Genomic DNA, 26580 nt, shown 5'->3' on the forward strand with positions numbered 1-26580 from the left:
GATATGCGCAGGCATGACAATGCCTTGTTCCAATGATTCATGGAAGGTGTTAACATCTACTGTGTCTCACAATGAGTGCTAATGTAAGCCCTTATATTTCTATAATAATTTAACTCTGGAGCAGTTCTTTATGTTTCAGTATAATTCTCCTCATCAATTCAGACCTGCTTTTCAGATGTTCTCTCTTTATACTCCAATTTCTGCACCTAGTAACTAAGTTGGGAGCTAAGGAAATTGATGTTTGCATGGGGAGAGGACTGTTTCAAAATTCAGACTGTTACAATTGAAAATAGAGTACTCAATTAATATATGTTCCAGCTCATTTTAGTTTTGCAGCCTTCAAATTGTAAACCATTTTTGCTAGGTTTTTTTAAAGAACAGAACTTTAAATGTTGGAAAAAAAGGTGAAGCAGCAGAGATCAATTTATTCTTGGTATAGTTTTCTTGTCATGTCCTAAAACCTTAAAAATGAGCTTTTCAGTGTGGCCAGAGGTAGAAACACATCACATCTGGAGTTTCTCAGGCTCATAAGCTATTCACTAAAAGTCAAAAGTTTATTGAAGGGTAGCTGAAATTTAAAGTTTTTTCCTCTAAAGGATTATTAGCATTTGGTGGACACTGATAGATGTTACTAAAACATCTCTGAAAGGCAAAGGAATAATTCAGCCAACAGTTTCACTGATTTTGCTTTCTGATATATCCCCTCATAAAAATAATATCCCTTTGATGGATTTTTTCCAGAATAGAGTGCTGTATCTGAAAACGAGAAGCGAAATATTTCCTGCAGTATTTTCTCATTGATAAAGAGCTTTCATGAAGGAAAAAGTCACTGCACTGGAATGCAATGAAATAATTAATACCTAAGACACAATACGGCAGAAATAATGGATGGGCTTTGCCTGAAATACCCAGTGCCGTGACATGGGTTACTTTCTTCGTATAAACAGGAAAAGTTGTGAGTTGATTCTTGAGGAAATCCCTAGCTTTTTTTACATTGTTTCTTACTTATGAAAAGCTGTTAAGCAAAATATCTGGTCTCTCTTTTTCCTTTGTGTAGCATCATTTTCTAATTCTCAGTTCTGCTGATGACTTTGGGCAGCTAAAGTTTTATATGAGGCTGTTCTAAAACTACTTTTGTGGGAGCATTTCCCTTAGCTTCAATGACTGTTCTCTTTCTCCTGAATTATTTAGTAGTGCAGATAACTTACTGGCATCAATCTGTCCCTTTTGTCAAGAGTTTATCTACCTCTCTTCTATGATAATCCCCTATGACTAGCTAATCTTTCCTTTTGACTTACATTTCACAAACCTTTGAACCCTTATTTTTTTGTTGTTACTACAGCTCTACCAGTTCAATCTGTGCTGAGTGTCCTATATTTCAAAGACCAAAATTGCTCATAAAATGTTAATGGTGTCTATCTTATTTCCCCATAATGCTAAAATAACTGTAATGTCTGTGGGTTTGTCTACCCCAAGAAACTAGCACACAGTAAAGCGAGGTTTGAATTTATAGCTCCTCTCTTCTCACATAGACATTTTAAGGGCACACTGAGTAGCGGATGACTTCTTACACTATTAAATGTGGAGTAAGCCACCATGAACTTGAATGTGCATTGGGGCTTTAGAAAGTAGTAACTAGGGCAGAGAAAATCCACAACAGCTCTCTACCTGCTGTAGCAGAGAAGTCTTATATTCTTAAGAAGCTTCTTTCTTGTCTTTAAGAAAGATTTTCTTGTGGTTATGGTAGCATGAAATGGAGTTGTGTCTAAGTACTCCATACACCTCCTGTTGGGTAGGCATTAAATAAATCAGTATAAGATGGTTCAAAATTTTCTTTCAAATTAGTGTTTCTTTAAACTGGAAGCTTGTTTTGCAGAAAACTAATGTGCATATTAATGAATTAATTCTCCTGCTTACTTTGAAAAAGCCCTTTTGCGAGCACAGAAAATGAAAAGAAATGCAGGAATATTTACATTGTTTTCTGTTGTTACCCAAAACACTGAGGTTTCTAGCTGCAAATCAAAATTTCCCATGAGAATTGTGACAAAATTTAAATATTTTTAATTTTCAGCTCTATTTTTAATTAAAAGGTCATATTTTCCAAGCAGCTCAAGCTTTACCATCTCTCTGCCTCAGTTCTCTGTCTGTCATTTGGGATTATAATTCTTTCCTATCTTTTTGTTTCTCCCATCTATTTATATTATAAAATGCCTTTTACTGTGTGTCGATATAGTGCCTAGCAGAATGGGATCCTGAACTTGGCTGGTATATAAAGTTGCTACTATAATGCAAATCAATATTAATAAATGAGCATCAACCTACTTTCCTTTTCACCTTTTACATTTCATGTTCCAGTCAATATGATTTTGAAATCGTTGCTGGACTTTCTCTACTCTTATAAATAACACAGTATTTTAGTATATCATCAACAATCATCTTTACATCCCCACCATGATCAATGTTTCCAAAGAGAATAGCGCTATAATTATTTTCTGTCCCCTGCTGTCTTACAATACACTTCCCAACTGAAAAGTAGATCACATATTTGCTTGCACATAATCCTAATTAATTTCATCAAATTATTTTTAATTTGTTGGATTTGTTCCATCATGTTTGTTGCCCTTCTTCCCTGATACAAATACGTTCATGTTGTTTTCAAAATACACCTGCTGTCAAGTTTACGTATTTAATATAAAAAGTAGTCCCTGAATCATCCTTGATGGGACCTATCCCATGGCCTCACTCACCCCTTTGAAACATCGCTATGACTTACTCACTGTCACTCAGAAACCCTTTTTGGAACCAAATGAATAGAGTTTTCCTTGCTTAACATGTACACTGATTTTGTAGATTAACCTTTTGTGGGGTATGGCTATGGCTTTTGAATTTGCGTAATTTATATCACCTACTTCACCTCTGTCCCCTAATTGTCTGACGTACTCAGCAATGCTATACACATCCCTCACAGGAGCTGAGGGAAAGAACTGTCATGTGCACAGAGTTCATCATGGTTGTCCTGTGGAGCAGCCCTTAATTCCACGTGGAGACAGCAAATGGTAAGAACTTCACTGCACCTCATTACTAAACAAAGCAAAAAAAAAAAAAAAAAATCCAGAATAAGGTACCAAATATTTAGGGAAGGGTTTGCTTTTCTGTGCTTTGGGAGAGGGAGGAAAAGGGAGGGTTAACAATGCTGTGATGGATTAAATGAAAAAAAAGCAAGACATGGCACATGACATGCTTCAAAGTAAAACAGACTTTCAAATGGAGTATTTTCAAGATAATTTGAGAGGAATTCCATCATTGCACTAGCTGCACATTTGTCAAGATGCCACAGAAGAATGATCTTCCCATGCTGCCTAACAGATCTGAACCAAAAATGCCTGATATCTCATGAGATCATCAGGTATCTTGGGTAGCTCTTGAGACTGACAGACCATTTTGCATCCATATAAAGAAGCTGCAGCATCTTCGTTCTTTGATGCTATCAGGTCTGGTCTTCTGAGCTTCTTCCAGAAGAAACACAGAGTTTTCACAGGGGGAAACTGTAACAAAGATAGGTGGCAATCTCTCTGAAAGAGAGAATCGATTAATAAACTATCCTGGATTTTCTCCAGGTCTAGCTTTGCGGTAGTGTCTTTGGAAGCACTGCCATCTACGAGGAGTCAGGACTCCCCAGACAGCACAAGATCGTTTAGCATGTGAATTATAGACTTCAGCCTTGAGAGCATAAATGATGGCCAGGAACAAGAGGGCAGATACAGAGTGGTAATCACTCCAACTTCAAAGTTAACTCAGTACTATATTGCTTCATTACAGTACAGCAAATCAGGGAAGAGATCTGATTAATCCTTGTTGTAACTTCCTTGACATGCCCTGGTTGTTAAAACACACTGTCTTTCTCTAGCACCTCATGCTGTTTCGATAATAAACATTTGAACAGCTACCACAGCACACAGACATGAGGAAAGCCAAGCAATCTATATTATAACCTCATCCTTAGAAAGCAATGAGTCAAGGATGACAAAATGTCCTGACACACCAGGAAAATGCATTTACCTAATCAGTTCATCACCTTTTATTAATAAACGGACATAGTGTTAGACCATAAAACAGAAGGCAACGTTTGGTCTGAATTTAGTCATTGATAACTATTTAACAGCAACCATTAATATGCAACTAGCCAGGCATAGTTGTTCCAGGCAAGAAGAACAGGGGAGCAGGATAGGAGCTGTTGTATCTAGTAACAGTCTGAAAATCTCTAAAAGCTAATACAAGGTAAACACCTGCACAAAGGTTTGAAAAGTCAGAGCAAAATCTGCATGTGCAGTAAACGCAAATCACAAATGATGTACGTATTCTGATTGATTAGTAGACAAGGGGACAGGCTCACCCATCACCCCTGCATAAAAACTGATATGTGTATACATATGGCTGTACCTATACCTAAAAGATGCAGTAAGTGTACTATTTAGTTCCTATAAATCTGGAAGAGTAGCCAAGCATGAGTGGTAGTTGTAGTCTACTGACCTGTAGCTGCGGCAGCTAGTCACAAAAGCACAGGAGTGATTATTTCTCAGAAATGCTCTCTGGAGTTGTAAAATGTAGTTTGCTTAATACAGCAATGGTGGAGCTTGGTTGGGGTCATGGGGAGTGTGAATAGTGGGCTTTGTAATGAACCTTAAAGAGAGAAGCATTCTCAGAGCTTCATCTCAGTATGCCCTGACGCAGAGATCAGTGTTTTCCTTCTACGCATTTCAATCATAGCTGTCAACCTGAAGCACATACACGTGCACTCATGTGTACATAAACAAAACCCAGCTCACACCAAAAATCTCTTTAAACACTGGTTCTCCCTTTTAATAATCTCTCCTCTTGTGAGAAGTCTCACTTCAGGATAAGCTCATTATGGAGTAGCTCCTTGACAGGTTAATCTTCTCAGTTACCTCCTGAAGATTTTGTCATCTTTTAATCTGGAACACGATCGGATAACATCTACAGATCAATATCTTCTTTGTAGTCGCGTTCCAAAGGCTATGAGAACTCTTCTCCCATGCAGGTCAAATGCCTCATTAAAGATTTCTCAAACTGTAAAACTCTTCTAGAATTATCATGCCTTCATTTGCTATACATTCAGTGTAATATTCCTTAATTCACTGAAGTGTTTTAGTGTCTGTCATAGTGACTGTTCTTTCCTGAAAGCCAATGTATTTCCTTAAAATAAACTTAACAGCTCCTACACATTTTCAACAACCAGTATATTAATTTGAGGAAGCTTTAAGTGAATTATATCAGAACATTTCTTATGATGCACTGTCATATTTACTGCACATTTCAACACAAATATGGTATCTTCTCATTTGTTAGCTTTATGTCTCTTGTGACAGTAAACTAAAATGATCCATTGAACTCTGGTTTTCTCTTTTTACATTTGCTTCCTAACATAATTACTTCCAACATTTTATTGAATTCATTTTTTCTGTAGTAGGATGATTCATATATATTGAGATATTCGCAATTATATTAAGAAAAAAAAAAAAGTCAGGTTACCTGTTGAACATTCTTTGCTTTGTGCATATTGTTAATCATTAACAAGATTTCTGATGCATTCACAGAAATTTGAATGTGTTTCTTTTCTAAACAGCAGTGATCGGGGGATTATACAGGCCAAGAGGTTCATAACCCTTACTGTTGCCAAATGTTGTGTTTTATATTGATGAATTCTGCTTGCCGAGAAGCAACGAATAAGCAGACTAGACATTTCCTTCTGGGGACAAATATCCTGATGACAAAAATAAAGGATGGTTAATATTACGAAGGCATATGGAAAGACCTAGCCAAAGATATGTGGAAAAGTAAGACTGACATTGAATGAGTGATTCACTCAGAAAGGAGGAAAAAAATTATTTGCTATTTCACTCTTTTATAAGCTTCAGTGATTAAGAGTCTGAAAATATACCTGGTCTCAATTTACACAGCAAGCTGTTTATTAGTTTGTCAGATCTCACATAGGCAGAAGCTAATTTGCTCATAGTGTATGCTGTAATTATATCACTGAATAGTTGTTTTAAGGGATCCACTTTTAATCTCTTCGTCTTTGATATAGTCATTTAACTACAACACAGTGTGATTGATTAATTGCAAGTACAATATTTTCTTTCTGAGAATTCACCTACAAAGTACAGCAGGGTATTATTGTAAGGGAAAGAGCAGTGGTTTTAGTTTATGAATCCAGAATATATACAGAATATAAACCTGTTTTCTTTAGGTGTAAATACAGCATGTGCTATACTGGTGAGATGATTTTGTGTTCAGTTTCCCCCTTCCACCTCTATTTAAAAGTTGGGGGGAGTCTCTAAAATTTCTGTATGCCTAGTTGTCAAAGCTCTCCTAATGGCCCTGATGTACAGCTCATTGAATTCAATGAAAAGATTTCTCTTGACTTCAGAAGCCTTTGGACCTAGCTGGTTATGAGCTCATCTTTCTTTCTGATCTGCAAGTTACCTCAAACCTTTGAGGGCAGTACAGCTAGTCATAATAATTGGATTAGTATGGACTTCTCACCTCTGCTCGCCACTTGGGTTATGCTGGCTCTGTCCAGAAGAGCTGATGGAAACCAGAGCCTGTGAGATGATGCCCGAATTGCCTTGCTACCTTTGTTTCAGTAATTTTCCAATAAACACAAAGGTTAGAGACAGGCTAATAGCCAGTGAGACAATCAGTGTCAACAGAAAGCTTCCTCAGAGAGGGTCTAAATAGCAGTTAACTAAGCAAAAAAAGAGACAAAAGGATATAGATATTGCAATACTAACACAAATCTGGATTTTTGAGATCCTCAGGAATCCACACAGCCATGTATTAGGTCAGAGGCTGCCAGTAATAAGAGCAGGTTAGCCTGTGTGCAGCTCTGTGCTAATGCAACAGTATTTCCTATGGTCCTAGAGGTGCTGGTGTGGTCTTGAGCTGCACTCCAAGCCCGCAAGAGGCCATGCCATAAACCCAACCACACAACACTCTGAGGAGGGGGATTGCAGAGTCAGAGTAACTCCAGGTCACATTCATGGGTTAATGTTGATGGGGAGACGCAGTTCTCTGGCCTCTCCTCCTACACATCTATACTAGTCTACCTAAGGAGAGAGGCAGGAAGATAGGGAGCTTCAATCTTGAACCCAAACACTTGAATTCTGCCAGAGTCTCTTTTAGGTCTTAAATACCCTTCTGAGGATCCTGGCCTTCAAGCCTTAGTTTCTCAAGCAATTTACTGCAATTAACAGTAGAACAATATAGGAGTGCTCTTTAACTCACCATGAAAAGGTTGAGCTTTAAATCCAACGAACTTTAATTACAGTATTAACATTGTACAGATACTGATTTCAATACAGAACACCAGCATCATAGGTAGGTAGAATTAACTCTGTCCTAACTTACCCTGCTTTATATGGTTGATTTTCTCTATAGACAAAAGGGAAATATTCAGGTACTAAATTCAAGGTTAACATGCTGCTTTGACATATTCCTGAGTAGTGCACTCAGCAGAGTTCAAACAGCCTGACATTCAAAATTAATACAATAAATATGACCCTAAAAATGTCGAGAGTTCTGAAGTAGTGGGCCATTAACTTTTACAATGTCGACCTATTCACTCTTACATAGGTTTAATTAGTGTACGAGGTAAGACATAAGAGTAAATATCACATGGACAAGCACAATAATCATTGTTGTCTGCAAGCAGATAAACTTTCTGATGAGCTGCAAAGCAGTAAAAAAGCCACCTACACATTGCCCACGTATACCCATGGCAACAAATATACGTCAACATAAAGCACAAAAAAGCTGCAACCTATTGAAGTTTAAATATTCATCATCTGCGGCTAGTGTGATTGCATTTGCAAGCCTTTGTTGCCTTTTTTTTCCCCCAAGGACAAAATGAGGGGAAAAAAAAGCTTACAAATGTAAAAGAAAATGCTTTGAAGCTTCTGAATGGTTTTGATCATATGTCCAACGTGAATCAACAGTTAGTTACTACAAATGTGTGTTATAGGACATTGCCTATGCCCTCTGAAAAGAAATCAAGCTGGACATTGATCAGTACATGAATGTGCACAAAAAAACAACTAGTGGCACTGCAGCCCTGCCTGTCAGCTTCTTCGACAAGTGATCTGCCACAAAATGGACAAAAGGCATCCTAAGTTCAATGTAATTAAAAATCTTTTTCACTCTCTTGAAAGGGGAAGGTCTTTGCTATTTGCCTATCTGTAGTTTTTCAGTGGTAAGACAAAACATCTGATAAATGATTGCTCTAAATTGCTATGAAACATAGCATACATTCCTTTCCATACATGTCTATGGACATTCTTTTCCTGGCATGAGCCCAAATCCACTTCTTGGAAGCAGTAAGTTCTATATTTCTTTCTGCTTTTTCTATTCTATTTACCTGGCATTTACCCAAGGCCCTGGACCTTCTCTTCAAATTGTTTTTACAGCAGCAGAGAGGGGTTCAAACTTTCAAGCAGCCCAACCCTCCCTGCAAAACACCAAATGATTTCTGCTCAGTGAGATAGGAACATCTAATATCCTGCAGAACCCGTCTGTAAGAACAGGTCTCAGGGAAACATCCAAAGGGTTATGAGCTTCTGTTGTTGTGAGGTTTTTCTTTTGTAATAGATTGTGAAATGGGTCCTGACATTGTTTCAGCTGTGACACCGTAGCTTGAATGGGAGCCACTGGCCTATGAGATTCTTCATTAACATCAGTTCAACAGCATCCTTTCCTATTCTCCTCTGCAAAATTTTATGAACTTGACCACCCTATCTCAGAGCAGACACAATGTGCAGATATAGGCAATAAGAGTGATTAGCAATCTGGAGCAGCTTCCATTTAAAGGGGCACAGAAAAAGAATAGACTGTTCAATCTGAAGGCAAGAGAAACCCACTGAACGGACAGAGGGAGACAAGTAAATTTAGTGAGATAGGGAAAAATGCATCTATTACTCATATTTACTCTCTCACTTTATTAAATCACAATCAATTGTTCTGAAATCCACAGATTAAAAGCTGATAAAAAATAAAAGAAAACACAACATGATCCATAGCGGCATTAACCACAGTGAAATATCAGTGAGGACTCAAAAAAAATTCAATCTGAACCCAGATTAGATATGTAAATAATGTGAAAGTGGATAGTTACATTACAGAGTAACACAATTGATTTTAATCCTATTAAGTAAAAATTAGTATGTATAGGTCATAAGTCAACTGCCACTAATAAGGCTTAGAAGAATTATCTCTAACATCATTTTCCTCTGGACTAGGCAGATTAAAGAGCCAATAACTCCTGTGTTCTTCCAGCAATTACAGCTGTGCTTTTCACTGCAGGTATATAGTTACATCGGAAAGTGGAACAAAGTTTGCGTATATACTGAATATACAAGACAATGTCCGGAAACAAATCTCTCTGCTCACAGTGGAACCAATGAAGCTTCATGCAACTGTCTTAAATCAAAGCTGCTGTGTGAAATCTCTTTTACTACCACTGTTCTCATCAAGTACATAAAGTTTTTTTCCTTCTGTTTCTCCAAAAAGCTAAACACCCCAGGAAAAATATTCTTGGGCTCTAGTCACACATGGTAACCCTTATCTCAATGGGAATATTAATAGAGTGTCTCTCTCCTCTCTACTCTATAGAAAACTTAGAGAACCTTAACACCTATCAAGCAGACTAACCAATGGGTATAAAATGGATATACAAATATTTAAAAGAAACCAATAGATCAGAATGCACACAGACTGTAATTGCACAAGCATTACAGTGAGACACCAGGACAGAAATATTAACATGGGAAGTGCAATCCAGCCCAGCCACTTACCTCCCCCATACTTCCCTAAAAAAAGCATTCAGGAACAGCAGATTGCAAAGAGCAATCACGCCAGCCACAGGTTGGCAATCACATCTTCTCCAAACAGCAATCATGGCTCCCACTGATGGACAACAACATGTGAGAAACTGTCATTTTGATATTTAAAATCTGTGGTGTGTAAAACACTGTCCGCCAGTCTCAGCCAGTGGGATCCAAGTTACTGGAGAAGGAGCTACAGAAATTACTGGATCTGAAATGGACCTTGAAAATCAAAATGTTAATTTTCTGCAACTTTTCAGCATTAATTATCTATGCTGCAGACTGTACAGCTCATTTATTTACCTGACACTGTCCTTTCGTGGCCTTTTGCATTTAGGACTTCAAAACTGTTTTTTTTCTCCCAAACTCTTCTTATCAGGTATTTCTTAACTGTGTAGGGACAAAAAGGTGTATTGTTACATTCAGCTCTAAGAACTGAAAGCAAAGTTATCTATGGCCACTTGTCAGGAGAGAAAGACTATGTCAGCACCATCTTTCCTGTCGTCTTCTTGTATATAGTGCTGCTACAATGGTGGTAATGTGATTGGTGATGATGAAGAAGGATTAAGGGCTTGACCTAGCCAAACTTTATGGTTTCTGAGCTGGCAGTGAGAAATTACTTCATGTGTTCCCAGTGCCAAAGGATGACTTAACTGGAGGAATTGGATTTTTTCTTTTTTTTTTTTAAGATAGACAGAAGGAGGGACCACTGATGTTTTTATGAGAAGAACAGACCAGCAAAAATCATAATGGTTTGTCCAGCACAAAATGTCCATGGAATGAATGAGACCCTTAAAACATCATGGCTTGGGCTGAAATATTGCCAGGCTTTTTAGTAGTTTCAAAGACTTTGCTTTCAATTTGAACTTTAAATCAATTGTCCCATCATTTCAAAATCAAATCTCAAAGCATGGGGATAACATAACCCTTTGACTTCAGAGATGCTTACAAGGGGGGAGGGAGGGAGGAGGAGGAATTTTTTTTTTTTTTTAAATGCACAACTTTTAAATGAATAGAGATCTCGAAACACCGAAACCTGCCCAAGCAATGGCACCGGGTAGGGTTTCCTTCTGAACAAAACTGTGGTGCACCACTAGTACCGAGAAGCAAGTTTCTTTTCTGTCCAGAAAACAGTAAATTTTAAATGTTCTACTGTACTCTACTCCAAAGAAAGTATACTGGTGCTTATGTAGAGAATGGAAAAGAAAGTCAGAGAAGCTGTCATGAAACAAAACACCAATGGTAAAACGCAGGTGGGAACAACATCCAAGAATGCAGCACATTGTTGCAACAGACCAAAATCTGTTTTTTTCATCATCTGAGAGAAGTGTCTTATAACTGACCTTATATGTCTGATGATAGAGGAGTTATAGTCACTATGTGAATTGACAAAAACCTTATTCAGCAATTTACAGTTTTAGAATGGGCTAATGGAAAGATCATAAAATGAGGAAAAGGTATTCCTCGTTAAGTGACACCTAGTTATTCCAGTTGGAGTCTCTCCATCAAACTCCAAAAGCTTTGGAACAGGAGCTAAGTGTGTTTCTGTATAGCACTCTCTGAAGAAGGAATAAAGACATCTATCACAAAGAATATAATTTGCCATATTTGTCTGCGAGGACTTTAGCAATTTTTGAAGCCAAAGGTTTTTTTGATAACCAGCATCTAGGACAACCCAGAGAACGTGCAACTTTTCTCTAATTTTAGTGTTGATTAATGATGATGCAACACAGCTTATGGTAGCCTCAGCACTGCTTTAAGTTATGCTGTATCAGCACAACAACCTGGGTCTAGGACACCTGCCCACACGATTTCCTCCTTCAGTGTGCCACATGCAACCACCTGCAGGCAATGCAAAGCAAAACCAGCCTTTGCTTTATCTGCCAGGGCAAGCACATCTGAGAGACATGCCAGTCATCCTGCAGAGCCACAGCTGAAACTTCTGCAAAAGTGCCAGCAACAACAGTTGTTGCTGCTCTCGTTTGTATGTTATTGCTGCTGACTAAGTCTGTGTCCTTTAGCTACCACAAACTTGAGCTGATTTGGCTTTCCTTTAGAGAAATAAGTAAGCTCTCTAACTGCAATTTCATGCTACTGTCAAAAAATTTGGCTGGATGGCTTTTCAGGGCTGTTGTTTGGTGCTTTTTGTTTATTTCTTGGAAATCTACTGACAATTCCCTTTCCTGAGAGAACACTGGTTAGTAATTCATGAGTTTCAGGCAAACATTCAGTGTTTCAATGATGAAAAGCATTGCTGCTATTGGAAGGAAAGCTGATCTGGGGTAGAGACCCATCTGTTCCTTAATAAAGTTTAGAGGCAATGTTCCATTTCTACCTGGAAGGCAAGCCTAGAGACAGAAAATAATCATTCTTTATGAGATATTTAGATAACTATCAGAGACTCCTGCTTCTTATAATCAGAGATATCTGCTACTGCTATTCCTCATGCTTTAGTGGTTTGGACTTGTGACAGAAAATTCATCTTTGGGAGGATACATCTGTGAGTGCCACAGCACATAAGGTTGATCAATTTCTGCTATTGCTTTGCTGTGTTCAGTTCTTTTTCTGGATATATAGTCAGTGAGATAGGTGGTCAATTTTTCCTTTTTTTTTAGACCACTCATTACTTCCTGCTTTTAAGGCATAAAAAAATGGTGATAATTTACAAGGACATTGGACACTACCCAGAATTTGTGTTGGAGAAGATGGTGGAGTGCCTTCATGCATCCATTGGAGCTCACCTACAAGAAAAGCAGGCTGCCAATTCTGCATAGTTCTCTGCATAGTAAATCTGAATTTTCAGGTTCTAAATAAATATGAAGTTCATTCCACTGAATGACAGGAATGGAAAAGTAATCACTGCAAGAAAGGGAAAAGATAAAATTCTGTCACTTTATGGTTCCTTTCACAAGAGCATTTTACTCATGTTAATGAGGCTTTGTAACACAATAGTGATATTGAATTTCTTATGGAGGATTAATTCAGGCTTTCCAGAGACGTGTGGCATAAAGTCATGGTAGTGAGGGCAAAAGTGGAGCTTGGGTGAGAGTTTGGCAGTCCAGAGTTGTGGTCTTTTAAACTAGCTATTAAATCATCTTGATTTAAGGGAAGAAAAAGAGCAGCTTCCTCAGGCTGTATTGCATTGCTGTGCATGCCAACCTCCCCACTACACTGAGGATTATGCATGGTTAGCCAGTGTGAAGAAGGGACCACATCTGTTCAACCTCACTCTAATTAATCTTCCAAAGGGACTCAGAAGTTGGGGCTGTGCCTGTTTTAGGGTCTGTGCTCTGTGGTACCTCAGGAGTGGTCAGCACCATCCTTGACAGTTAGCAGAATTGACACATCCAAGGAACAAGTGCTGTGTTGGTTGGGTGAGGCTGTGAGATCCTTCTAGTACAAAAACAGTGCCTAAAGGCAAGGAGTCAACACAGGCTGCAGGTCCCAGCAGTCCTGAGAACTCCATCCCTTTGCATTCCTGTGAGCTGGGCTGATTTGTTTTCAGCAACATATTCATTACAGGAAAGGTATATTAACAGTTTATTTGATTTTCCCTTTTCCACACACACTTGTTTGAGGGATGCTGCAAAATTTAATTGCTCATACAAGTGTCTCTTTTGCCTGCAGATTTCATTCATGTAGTTTCATTCTTCTCTTCCTCCTCCTCCTCCTCTCCAGCTGACAGAGCCAGGACACCCTTGCTGCACTTCACAAACAGTATGAGCCTAATTATAGATTTTTTTTTTCAGACTGGATCTTAGCAAGTTTAAGTGGAAGACAAAATATTTAGTTTCTACAAATTAATGAGGACAACAGAGCACACATCCTTTGTATGTCAATTAGCAACATATGGTGTAAGGCTTGCAAAACAATCAAATGATCAAACAATAAAGAAATGAAAGAATGTAGCAGCTTCTCCCTCTCTTATTAGAACATGATGCTTGTTTTACAGATTTTCTAAGCAGATTGTGGAACACCTGCGAGCACATAGGTATTGTTCTATCAGGGTAAGCAGCAGGTAGATTTTCTATAAACCATTATGTCTAATTTCTTTTAAACAGAATTTTAGAAAAAATAAAGTTGTCAGACAGCTTGCATTTGTTTTTCTTAATTTTTAATTTTTTTTCATAAAAATTAGAGGGGAGACAGACAGTAGAACAGATTTCTTAAAACCTTTCCACCTAATTTATTTTGTGCACCAACCAAACACAAGGGGTTTTGTATACGCAGGACCAGCAAAGGGAAATGGGAAAGAGCTATGCTGTTCTTGCCTGTTGCACCCCCTCTGGGGCTATTCCTGCAAGTAAGCTCTCATTCCAGGCAATGTACATATCTTTTGTATTCTCACTTCTGAATCTGGCTCATGAGCCCAAAAGATGCAAATTTTTTTGTTAGCACTTCTGAAAATCTGGCCATTTATTTAAATGTGAAATATAAATTAGGACTTGTATTGAAATCTGGCTTTAAAGCCTTGCATAGCTTTGTTATATGAAACCTTTATTAGTCTCACACTACAAGCTATCTGTAGAAAAATGTCCTTATTACTACGGATTGCTGTGCTCTTTGTAGATGATATATGTACATCCTCAGATTGTGATTTCCTAAGGTTATAAATCCAATACTCCAAAGCACAGCAGCAAATCTAGTACTTGAAAACGTACTTTACTGTTGATGATGATGATGAGAAATAGTATTCACTGGTTGCTGTAGCAGAACTGCTGATTGATCCACTTTACCTGGATGCCTAAGTTATGAAGTGAGTTTATTTGCCTACAGAAATACCTGCAGTATGATGCCAAGAGTCTGAACAGAAGGGCAGATGGGGATTACTGGGACATGGAGATGAGGGGGAAGAGAAGAAAACTAGAGTATAACAGAAGGATATGGGTGCAAAAGGCCCTCTTTAGCTGTATTTTTGTGATGGCTCATAATATGGGGATAAACGATGAAAAGGTATCACCATGTAGTGCACAAACCCATTTCAACAAGAAAGGAATATGTGGGGCTTTTGGGTACCAGAAAAACCATAATGGAATTTTCACATCTAAACTTCCAGAGGTCTTAATAGTAGAGAAAAAGGTAGGAGTGAGGTACATCCTTGCAATAGGTAGAGCAAAAGATAGCTGATTTCCCTCCACAAATCTCAGAATTGCATGCCTCACTATTCCTCTCTTCCCAAGCCATCTCCAAAGCCGACTGGTCCTGATCTGTCCTTCAAGTGAATCCCATTTGATAGAAGCAAGAGAGTTGTTTGGGGAAACCCCATGTATACCCAGAAATATACCAGAGGGAAGAAAAGCAGAAGAGGAAGTGTAGTATAGGAAAAAAATGGAACAACTTAGCATCCTGGAAAAGTATCCAATCATAAAAATGATTATATTATAAACCCACTATTCTTCGTTGGCATCATGAGAAGCTGTGTCTTGAAGATGAGATTACATGGAGTGGCAAATACTAACAACTTCAGTTATAGGCCTCTACAAAATGAACAAGGACATTACCTATCTACTCCGTTTTCATGTTGCATGGACAGATTCTGAGGTGAGGTAAAGCAAGCGCAAGAAGGAAAAAAGACCCAGACACTGAGCTGTACTATGCTACAGACCTTACATTACAGAGGAGATAAGCAATGTGCAACCAGAGGAATGGCACTGCAAGGAGAGGTGAAGGAGAGGGGAGGGGGGGGCACACAGCCTCTGATGTGGGCTTCAGGGACAGCCACTGCTGGGCAGCTCAGCCTGGGCAGGAAAATTCAGCATCTGTGAACTGAAGGATGTCAGGATCAATGCAACATGACCAGTGACACTGTGCCTATGTGGCAAGAGTGAGGTATGTTTCCGATGCAAAGATATCGATCATAGAATAATTTCTTAGTGGAGAGAAAGCCAGCTAGCCTTCTCAGCTGTTCAAGGTCAAGTCCAGATAGGGGTGTGATGCTGCCCTTGACTATACTGCCAAAGAAAATATTACTTTGGTGCCTTGTCATAGAGTTCAGCCATATCTAGTAAGTAATCATGGTGTAAAATCATGCCTGATTTGCGTAGTGAGCCCAAGCGGGTTCTTGTGACCTACCCATTGAAAACTAAACTGAAAATGACTCATTTATATAGACCACCAATTAGCTATTTTACTATAATAACTTTCACTCGCCATGTATGTAGCTGGATTGAACCAGTGATCAAAGATCTATAACTCATAGCATGTAGCCAATAACATAAAGCAAATACTCCGTATTGTTTTAGCTCATACAAGAGATTAACATTCTTTAAGTATTGTGATTTCTTCTTTCTCTCTTGTAGAATCAGGAATAAAAAATTAGTTTCCTCTTTGTTGTACCATGAAATCTCCCTTTTCTAATGAGTATTTGAACCAGTCATTTCAGTCTTAATAGGCCACTTACTGAATTTGATGGAGGAGATAATTAAATGTGACAGATAGTCACATACATCTATCTTAAAACTAGCACTCAAAGATTATAAAAGCCATAACACTCTTTTAATGAAATATAGCTGCACATGAGAAAAACACATCACAATATATCTGAAAACAATTGCAAAACCTATAGACAAACACTGTTAACACTTGATAAGCCTTTACAGTTTTGGTATACGCAGCAGACACAACAGTAGCAAACACAAAAATCTTTTTGAAGTAGATGAAAGCTAGAGATAAATTTGTTTGGCATCCAAACAAGAAAGAATGAGTTTGTAGATTCAAGAGAATATATGCATTATAACTACTGAAGCAAGAGAGAAGCTTTTTATAACTTGTAAAGAAAATGTCAAGGAAAATTCATTTAAATAAACCCTTTCAAAATTTCAGTGCTAAATTTCAGTGGCCATCAGAGTCAGGCCTTGTGCTCCTGGGTGTTGTTAAAAGGCTGGGCTGCATGGTGAAATATGTTGGGAAATCAACTGGATCAATAGCTCCCAGGATTTTCTCCATTCTGTCTCAGTCCTGCTCTATTCACACAGCTGGGTTCTTGGCACTTACACTTAGCCCATTTAACTAAGGGACAAGGAGATGTTATGGAAGGTGGAGAACTAATTATAAAAGTATTCAGAAGCCATGAAAATGGGCTGATTCTTAGGGCTCATGAGATGACGGACACAATCAAGGGCACTGCCAGAAAACCACTGGTGTGCAGCTGTGACACAAAGCCAGTGCAATGGGAAGGGAGCCCGAGGGAACGCCAATGCTCCCATTTCTCACCTGGCAGAGCTCCAGTGTCCCATGAATCCTGGTGCTTACTGAGTAGCAGTTCTGGAAAAGTTTAAGCAGCTAAACCTTCATGGCAGTTGGAAGATACCAGAAGAGAAAAAAAAAATTAAAAAAAAAAAAAAAAAAAATCTTTGAAAAACCCCCGTAAAAGGGATGTGAAGAGGAAGGCTTCCTTATCAGGAGTGAAAATGCTGAGAACCCAAGAACCCCCAGCCACCTAGATTTGACTTTGTACAATCACAACCATGATGCTAAGCAGGTCTAATTTAGTCTGTACTCTTTATTATGATGAACGGCTAAAACATTTCTGGGCTTGTGTCTTTTTTTCTGAAACATTCCTGAGTCTGAAGCTGTTCAGTTTACACATCATTCCATTCGGTAGGGGAGGCAGATGCCCATGAGATGCAGCAAGTAAAAGCGTGGGAATAATTGAAGTGGCTGGACACTTTATGCTGACTTTTAAAGAACAGTGGTGTTATTGATGATTACTTTTATCACCAGACTATTTATACTTTTGTAATAGTTCCTCTCTGCTTGACTTGACTGCTATTCAGGGTTCCTCACTTTGTCCTGACACCTGCTGAGGGGAAGATGGGAGAGCAGACAAGGGCAGTTGGTAGCCTTGCTACCAGGTCTCGGGCACAGACAACATGGACTTCAGCCTATAACAATCCATGTATGTAGAACAATATTTCAATTGGATAAGGTAATCCTGTGGGATCATCTGAGACTCTTTCCAAGGCGAATGATGGGTTTCCACTTTAAATTTTATCCTCTTTGGAAAGTATGCGTTTGCCTTCCTCGGGGGAAAGAACTGGTTTAAGTACTGCAAAGACTGCTGTCTTGTCTGACTGCATTTCATGTTGCTGTGGTTTGCCTGAATTCAGAAACCATGCCGGGACCCAAATGATCTGAAGGGGAATAACCTCCTTTTCCTGCTTAAGGACAATGCTCTCTCAGACATTTGCAGAATATCTACCCATTCCTTAAATGTATTTACAAGGGCTCCCTTGTTTACACAGTATTTAGACTTTAAATTCTCCTCAGGGGGTAAAAGCCCATCGTTTCAGGGCTGCAAAACCTGTTTCTAGCACAGACAAACTCTCCATTCCTTCTCTCCCTCTAAGTATGTTGCTTCTTTCAGGAACCTCTCTTGGGTTGAATTTCTTGATGAGCAGCTTCTGACAAAGAAAAGTACTTATCCCACAGATTTGCACTAAGAGCAGAATACCAGGTTCCAAGGCAACGGCTGATCTCTGTCATGCAAGTGGTTGGTACATGCCCTCTCAAATGATTACTGCTGTTAGAACCCAAAACTTGGACTCATAAATAGAAATAGGTATTTTGGAGTGGAGCAATGTCTGGTGGTTGAAGGCCTTGTTCCAGGAGCAGAGTTCGCAGAGTGAGAATGAGATGCCAGAATTCCCTCTGAGTTGAATGAAGAGGATTATGTGCCTCAGAATGAGATTCAAAGCAGGCAGCCAATAAAACAGGGAATACTTAAGCCTGTCTTAGGAAATGCTAAAGACAGGGATGCAGTTGAAATCCTCCATATATCCTGGGTTTAGCATTGACCCACATCTATGAGATAGGAGATGCTGTGAAAATGGAATTCAGAGCCCATTACCCCTTTCCAGAATTAATTTGTCAACTTTGAGTAAAACACTTCTGTTTGCTGTTGATGCCAAGGTCAGAAGCCAGGTGGAACAGGAAGTGGAGGCAGTAACCACAGCTACCTCTTACACCAGCTTAGTAGCTAAAACCCATGCCTGGTAGGCTGAAACCTGTGTCAGAGTTCCTCCTCAGTTTGCCTCAGAAGAGCAAAAAGAATGTCTTTCCTCTTCCAGGAGGTACATATGAATTTTAGGGGCCACCTTCCCTTCCTACTTTGGCAGTAACAGTACAGTAAAGATTTGTGGGGCCAGAGATAGAGAAGGGAAACAAGGCAAAGGGAAGGAAATAGGAATAAGCATCATGATCACTTCTTCAGTGACCTGCAAAGTGAAGAGCCTTTGCTGCTTATAAGCACATGTAGCCTTATGCTTCACTCATGTCTGTCATGTAAAGAGGAATACAGCAGGTCTAAAGGTAAGAGGAAACTGCTTTGATTATGAAGAAAATTTCAGGCCACATGTGAGGAAAGAGGCAAGAGGGAGAAGGTGGTGGGGAGATGCTGCTGCAGGCACTGTGAATACGCTCTCGTTACCAAGCTCTCATCTTGCACTAGGAAAGCCTTTGGATGAAACACTTAAAACAGCAGCCTCTGGCTATTAGCTGAAGATTTTATTAATTTCCATGTATGTGACCTTGCAGAAGGTTGAATTTCTCTCAATCTCCTTCAGCCCCGTGCCCTCCAGCCCTCTCCCTGTATTCTGTGTTGGCAGAGCTTCCCAACATGTGTCTTTAGGGAATATAATCCACATATGTCCTCCTTGTGTCTGTATTATTCATGGGAAAATTCAGCAGGACCCATGGCAGGCATGATTTTTAGTCTCCCACCCCCTCTCATGACTACCTTTAATCAGGCAAATCAGTGCCACTTCAAAGCTCCTCACTTTCTCCAGCATTCAAAACACCTTACACTGGCTGCTTTATAGACACCTGAGGTAAATAAAATCAGTTGCATTTCCTCTCCTTACTTAAACTATTGCTTTTGGAGCTTTGTTTTTCAAATAAAATATCAGCATAGTTTAGCATGAGTTATTTTTAGTAAATCTTAGTTGCATTTTCTGTTTTCCATTCACTAAAATGGGGGTTTTTCCACCATGATTAACTCTGAACCTCATGCAGAGGCTGTACCAGTAAAGGGGAACCTTTTTGGTATGCTGTGACAAATACATACATTTCCTAAGCATAGTAATTTTTTCTTCCTGGTGACATCCCAAATCACTCTGAGTGGCAAATTTGACTAAACAGCCAATGATTTGCCATCCCGGGTTAAATAAAAACACCTACTATTGATATTTACTTGGTATTCTCCGGTCACACAGGTCTTGTACTGGCTTGAGCAGTTTATTGCCAGACCTTGAAGTTTGTTTTGCCAGTTCTCTCACAAGGCTGACATGGAAATTATCTAGACCATTTCCCATGGATGCACTAAGCTTTTTTCTTTGAAGGAATCTTAAAAATGCAAACAAACAGTAATGGAGAGAAAAAAAGCTTTTTGGTCTTCCTGAGTAAAGGGATTTTTTTTTCCTTTCAACATACTGATACGAGGAGGTTAATGTGTCACTATAAAAGAAATGTGGCACTCTGCTGTTCTCTCACAGAATACATTACTTAAATTCTCACTATGAATTTACATCTCTTTTCCTGAAATATAGTTTGGCACTTAGTAAGAAATGAATCTTAAATATTTTGAAAGTATAATTTAACATCTCAGCAAAACCCTGAATTGTGAATTGTGCTTTATAGAAACTTTAAGGGCTAGCTGATGCTGACTTTAAAAAGAATAGAGAATTGCATCTTTAGGTGGTGCTTTAGCTGCAGACGAGCTTCCTACAGTTTTAGATACATTGTTTATTTGATTGTATACTTAGGTTATACTCTTCATAGATTCCTTTTGGGGTGATTTTTATTTTGAATGAGTTTTCATTCTTTGTTTAAATATCACATATACATATATACATGTAAAAAGTTACATGCTACCAAAAATATTTTTTAACTAAACCACAGCAAAAATCTAGAAAATATCCCAACACTCTACTCTAGAAAGACAGAGAAATGTGTTTGATTTATAATTGTTCATCCATATGATTTATTATTTCTGGAGACACATCTAAGCCATGCAGGTCAACTCTATCAGACTTGAGACAGAGCTAGTGTTGAATTCATCATTCTCTGCTGCTCCCATCCAATTAGGAATAATCTGCCTTTCTGTTTATATCATCAGTGTAAACTGATCTTCATGTCAATCAATTCTGTTTTACATGGATTTAAGTCAGAAACTAGGAATGATCTGATCATACAGCTGAGAAGCCCAAAAAAAAAGTGGTTTTATTCTGCATGGAGCCATTACTGGATGTCCTCAAGTCCAAAAAGCTCCCTGCAAAACTACTCATTTGTCTTCTATTTCTTTTTACAGTTAAATAATATCAGTTTGTCCTAGGATTTGACAGCTTCTGATGGACTTAAATGCAGTAAAAAAGTACAGCTCTGGAAAGCACTTTGGGACTCCAGAGAAGTGGGAGCACTGAGGCACATTGGGCTTGGCGGGCTTACCTGAATGGAGTGCTCTCCTGCACTTGGTACTTGCTTGACGATTGGTGGTTGGCATTAAATGTGACCATTATGTTTCCTCCTGAAAGCCTGATCCAATATCCATTAAGTCAATGGAAATCTTTCTTCCAGCCTCAATGTACACTGTTTCAGTTCTGGGAGATGTGCCTATTTTATAAACTCTGGGTTTGTTAGCATATTGAGCATGCACTGGAAGGCGTTGTACTTTAGTAACCTCTCTGGACTAATTAATTGTTTTATTTTGCAAGTCATTAACATCTTAATGGTGAGCCATATCTTGTTTGCAAACAAGGAAAGAGAAAAAAGGCCTGAAAACTTACAAGAATGCTCATTTTGTAAGACTGAAATCAATGTGTGTAACTCCTGGTAATGGTGCTAGCTCATACCCACACGCATTTCCCCTTAAATCCAATTAGAATATGTTACACGGATTAATTGCACATTATACAGAGGATCTTACTATTTTTCTTTATTTTCAGCATCATCTTGTTAGTAGAAATGATGAATAGGATCATCTGATTTGCCTACACTGTAGCCTCTTTGATAAGAAAACCTCCTCTTGTTTTTCTTGTCTTGTTATAAAAATGAGTAAATCTTGAACGCCTCCTCTTATTGAAGTTCCACCTACTTTCATCTTATTCCTTTTTTCTTGGAAAATAAAAGGAATTTCTGTGGATTCTATTTTTGCAGATTCTTTTTTCGAAACAAGAATTCTCGTATTAAGCACATTGCATCTACAAGGTTACTGAGAGTCTTGTACTTCTTTTTCACAGCCTCACCGCTGGTCTGTGTATGCTGACTCAGGAAGTTTTCCTCTCACAGTGATGGCTGTGCCTCTATTTGTTTCTTCTAATCAGGCTGAGTCCAGCATATGCTCCCTTCTGCTGGAACTCTCTCCTCTTTAAAACTGTTTTCGCTGAGGCTTTATTAGGTTTTTAGATCTATGCTGCTTGCCCTCTTGTTCAAATCTGCTTTTGGGCTTTTGTTTTTATGCTTGTCTCCCACAGGTCTTTTTAAAATGAGTAACTGTCAGAGCTATGTGATTTATTTTTATTCTTGCAATCAGCTTCTGCTAACAGAATGACCTATTTGAGAGCATGTTCCTTTACTTGACTTTCTTCTCTTTCCCACCATAAGAAATAAACACTTATAAGAAAGTTTGGAGATCTGACACTGGGAGCAAGAGGGAAGTATGGGATCCAAGAGCCCCCAGATCAGAAGAGGAGACACATCCAAAAGAACTGTATTACAGCTTCAGGCTGAATTCTGAGGCTCCTATTTTGCAGCTAAAGAAACAAAAGAAAAGCTGGGGTGGAGGGAAATGAGAGCAGTGTAGAGGGCAAGAAAAATCTTTGTGTTTGTAGTAGGGTTTTGAGCTGAATTTAAATGATAATCTGACACAGGAGGCAGTGGGGAAAAGCAGACAATGAAAATACAACAAGACAAAAAACTGACCAGGCTAAATGTGTTAAAAAAACAAGTTTTTTTAAAAATCAAAGGCAGAGATGGTGTAAAGCCATTGGAAAAGCCCTTCCTCTGGCCATTCTGGCAGTTCAAAAAAGTTTTGTTCAAAATCAGAATAAAACCAATGAGAATATGAGAATTCCTATCAGAAAGAAAATCCTGGTAAATCAAACTGTGTTATCTTGATGATCAAGCACAACTGGGAACAGCCAGCTGCCCAGCTGTAGGAAGCAATCTGGGCTGGCAGGGTCTGACAACTCTGGACTGAATCAAGGCACCCAGGATTTAGATTTAGTTTGGAATTTCAGGCTCCTTTAGGCCTGTGTTACAGGTATCCTTCTGGAGATGAGGTCTCTGGGCTGAGGGGTGAGCCAGGATACCTGGACAAATACGGAGCTGCTCCCATGCTGCCAAACTGAGCACATCGGCACCTCAGCAGCTAGCCAAAATCCAGCAGAAGAAAATGAAACCTTTTTTGGTTTTGGACATTTTCTGATGGGGAAAAAAAAAAAAAAAAAAAAAACCAAACAACACCCCTCACCAAAAAAAAAAAAAAAAAACAAACCACCAAAAAAACCCAAACCCAAAAATTTTCAACCAAAATCTTCCGTTGCCCTATTTTATTTTTTTTTATTCTGACCAGTGCACTGCTGCAGCACAAAACAGGAGTGTGAGAAAAGATGGGGTGATACGGGATTACTTTCTCCAGGCCGTGACAGCAATTGAACTGCATTTTTTTATGCCACGAAGGATAACGACATAAATTTGATGAATTTTTGAGCTCCAAATATGAAGTAGTAGAGAACTAGTTTATTCTAAGCCTACAGCTTGGACATCTCAGTCCTCCCTACCTAACTCTAGTAAGCTGTGTGCACCTGTGTTCTGTAAGAATTTTATTACGTTAAAGAGGCAGTTGTCAAAGATGAGAGCTTAATTTGCCTCTCTATCTGCATGAGAAAATGTCTGTGCATGGTCTTTGATATCCATATGCAAGTGGTAGCTAATCATTTACATGAAATCTGTGTAAATTTCTCCAAAATATGAACAAATTACATCTCTAATTCAGTTTATCATGTCCATGCTATAGGCAGCTTTGATGGTGGAAGTACTCACTGGCTGAGTACTCACCAAGGTTAGCTGAGGTTATGCACTCATCCTTATAGGGTGGAAACATCTGAAAAAGCTGCTTTGCTTCCCTAGAGTTTAATTTTGATGTCCTGGATGTCCTGTCTTCTGAAGCACATCACAGCATATCGAGAAACAGCAAAGGGAGAAGTACAGAACCCAGGTAGGCAGCGATACGCTGGACTGCCATTTTCATATGCAGTTCCTGAGCCAAATCTGGCCACCTGCATTTTGCTCAGCATTTTGGCTTCTGAATAGAGAATATTTGCAGCTGGGTAATTACATCTATTTGTACTTATCTGCATAGGCTTATTTTTCAGGTAGAATTTAAACATCCATCTTTCAAAATGTAACCTTTGATGTATAGAGGAGATAGCAGTAGTTATCTGCTATCATTATTTCCAAATGATGTTGTTTTCCTCAAAGTTTTCTCTTGGAATTCCGATATTTTTTAATGGAAATCTGGCCTCAGATATTTTCGGCAAAAGCATAATCAACAAGTGGCTAGAGGGAACACGTCTCTTAAATATGTATATGCAGACACACAGCAACTTATCACACATCTAGTGTTCCTACCATACTGGGGTCTTAACACTTGGCTACAGATAAACTATGATGTTCCTCTGACATTTTCTTTTGCACTCCTAGCCAATACGGGTTTGTTTTTTTAAATGTAATGCACAACTACAAGAAGCTATTCTGTAAAGTGACTCTAAGATGAGTAGTACAGAGGAAATCAGCTACAATGATCTAAAATCTGCAGATCTATTAAACTGTGAGCAACAGAAACCTCAGCACTGGGCATCTGTTTGCCTGAGCTATTATATAAAAGTATCTCTGTTAATGGGCATCATTCCCAAATAGGAAACACACTTATTAGCATTGCAGGAAACTCAATTCTGGAACTAGTCACAGTATATTATACCATATATCACAATAGCACATCTAGAAGAGCCATTTTATCCTATGTTTTGACAGAGTTTTAATTCACAGTTGATTTATAACATGAACATGAAGACCTGAAAGTCCATGTACTGGGTTTCAACCTCAAAGGAACTTTACCTTTAATACTTTACATTAAATATAGTTTATTTTTGGCCCATTCTAAAAATATAGAGCAGCAAGGGCAAAATAAAACAAAAGTTGGTGTCTTTTGGCAGTTTTGTGGCAGTTCTGAGCATCTTCTGAGCATCTACTGAGCAGGGATCACAAATTATATTCTACTGACAAGCTCAAGTATTGTAAAATATAAATGAAGTGAGGAAAGTTTTGTTTTTGCCATTGTTTGTTCTTCAAGGATTTTTTTTTTAAGGATTTACAGTCTAAACCCATGAGTAGTGCTTATGCCTCTTTTGAAGCTCAAAATGTGCCAGCTGAATGCAGGCAATAATTTATAAAGCAATCTCACCACTTCTGTACCTCGCCACTCCTTTCTCCCCAAGAATACAGAAGCTAGCATTGCAGTGAGCAGCACCTTAGGTCCCGTGACCACTCAGAGCACCATGTGGATGATTAGAAATACTGTGAGGGCACCATGTAAGCACCGGTACCTTCTAGGAAACACCCAGAAATTAGATCCTGCTGAGTTGGTCCTCTACACACCCCACTAACGTCTCTCTTTATCCCACCAGCACACTGGCCATGGGCTGCCCTCCCGCTACCTTTCACCTCTCAACAGTCACATCCTATCACCAGCTAGAGCATGATGGCAGCCTTTCTCTCAGAAGCTGAACTTCCAGACAAACCTTTTCACAGATGCTTCTCCTGATGTCTGAGAGGAGCTCGATTAACAGGTTCATGGCACACACAGATTAACCCATGCATCTGCCAGAAAAGCATCAGATGCCATCTCAGATATGCATCATCCAGCTGGTAACAGGCTGATAGCAGCAAGGACAAGATAATTGATGACTGTTTTCATCCAGGTGATCTGGAAAATGTGAATGAAGTAGTATTGTCCATCACGTGCCCTTCTTTACCATACTCCCTTTACTCTCTTACTAGAAGCAAAATCTTCTGGGATTTAAAACTCTCTGGTACATCAATGCCATTCACATCCCTGGTAACCCATGGAGCTCTGATTTTTATATTTACGGCCAATTGTTCAAAATCCATTGCTGCTTTGTTTTTAGTGCCTGACCATGGCTTGATTGCCCATTACTGAGGTAATCATTTAGTACTTTGTATTCAATGAGCATCACAGATTAGAGGATGAAGAGATTCCTTTTAACATTTACTGATTGTGAAGTTTCTCCATGTTAAATACTTGATTCTAAAATACATTTATAATCTTCATTCTTTTGCCACCATAAATAAAGTTCCACAGATTTTTTTTCCATTGATTACTATTTTTCATATTTAGATGTGGATCTAAACATTCAGAATACCACTTACAAAAGCCCAAGGAATGAATATGAATGGATGACTAATCCTGGTGAACATGCAACTCACAGCATAGGAGTTGTATCAGCAAATGCAAGTTAGGCAGCCTCTTAGTACCTTTGCCAGAAAAACACTGCCGTCGTACCCTCTGGGCATGGTGGTGAGCAAATTGTGGAGTCACAGATCCAAAAAGCTGACACAGATGCTTCAGCACTGTGAAAAGTCTCAGGTTTGCCAATGCTCACAACACAGA

This window comes from Strigops habroptila, chromosome Z (assembly GCF_004027225.2).
Source record: "Strigops habroptila isolate Jane chromosome Z, bStrHab1.2.pri, whole genome shotgun sequence".
In the NCBI taxonomy this organism is placed as follows: domain Eukaryota; kingdom Metazoa; phylum Chordata; class Aves; order Psittaciformes; family Psittacidae; genus Strigops; species Strigops habroptila.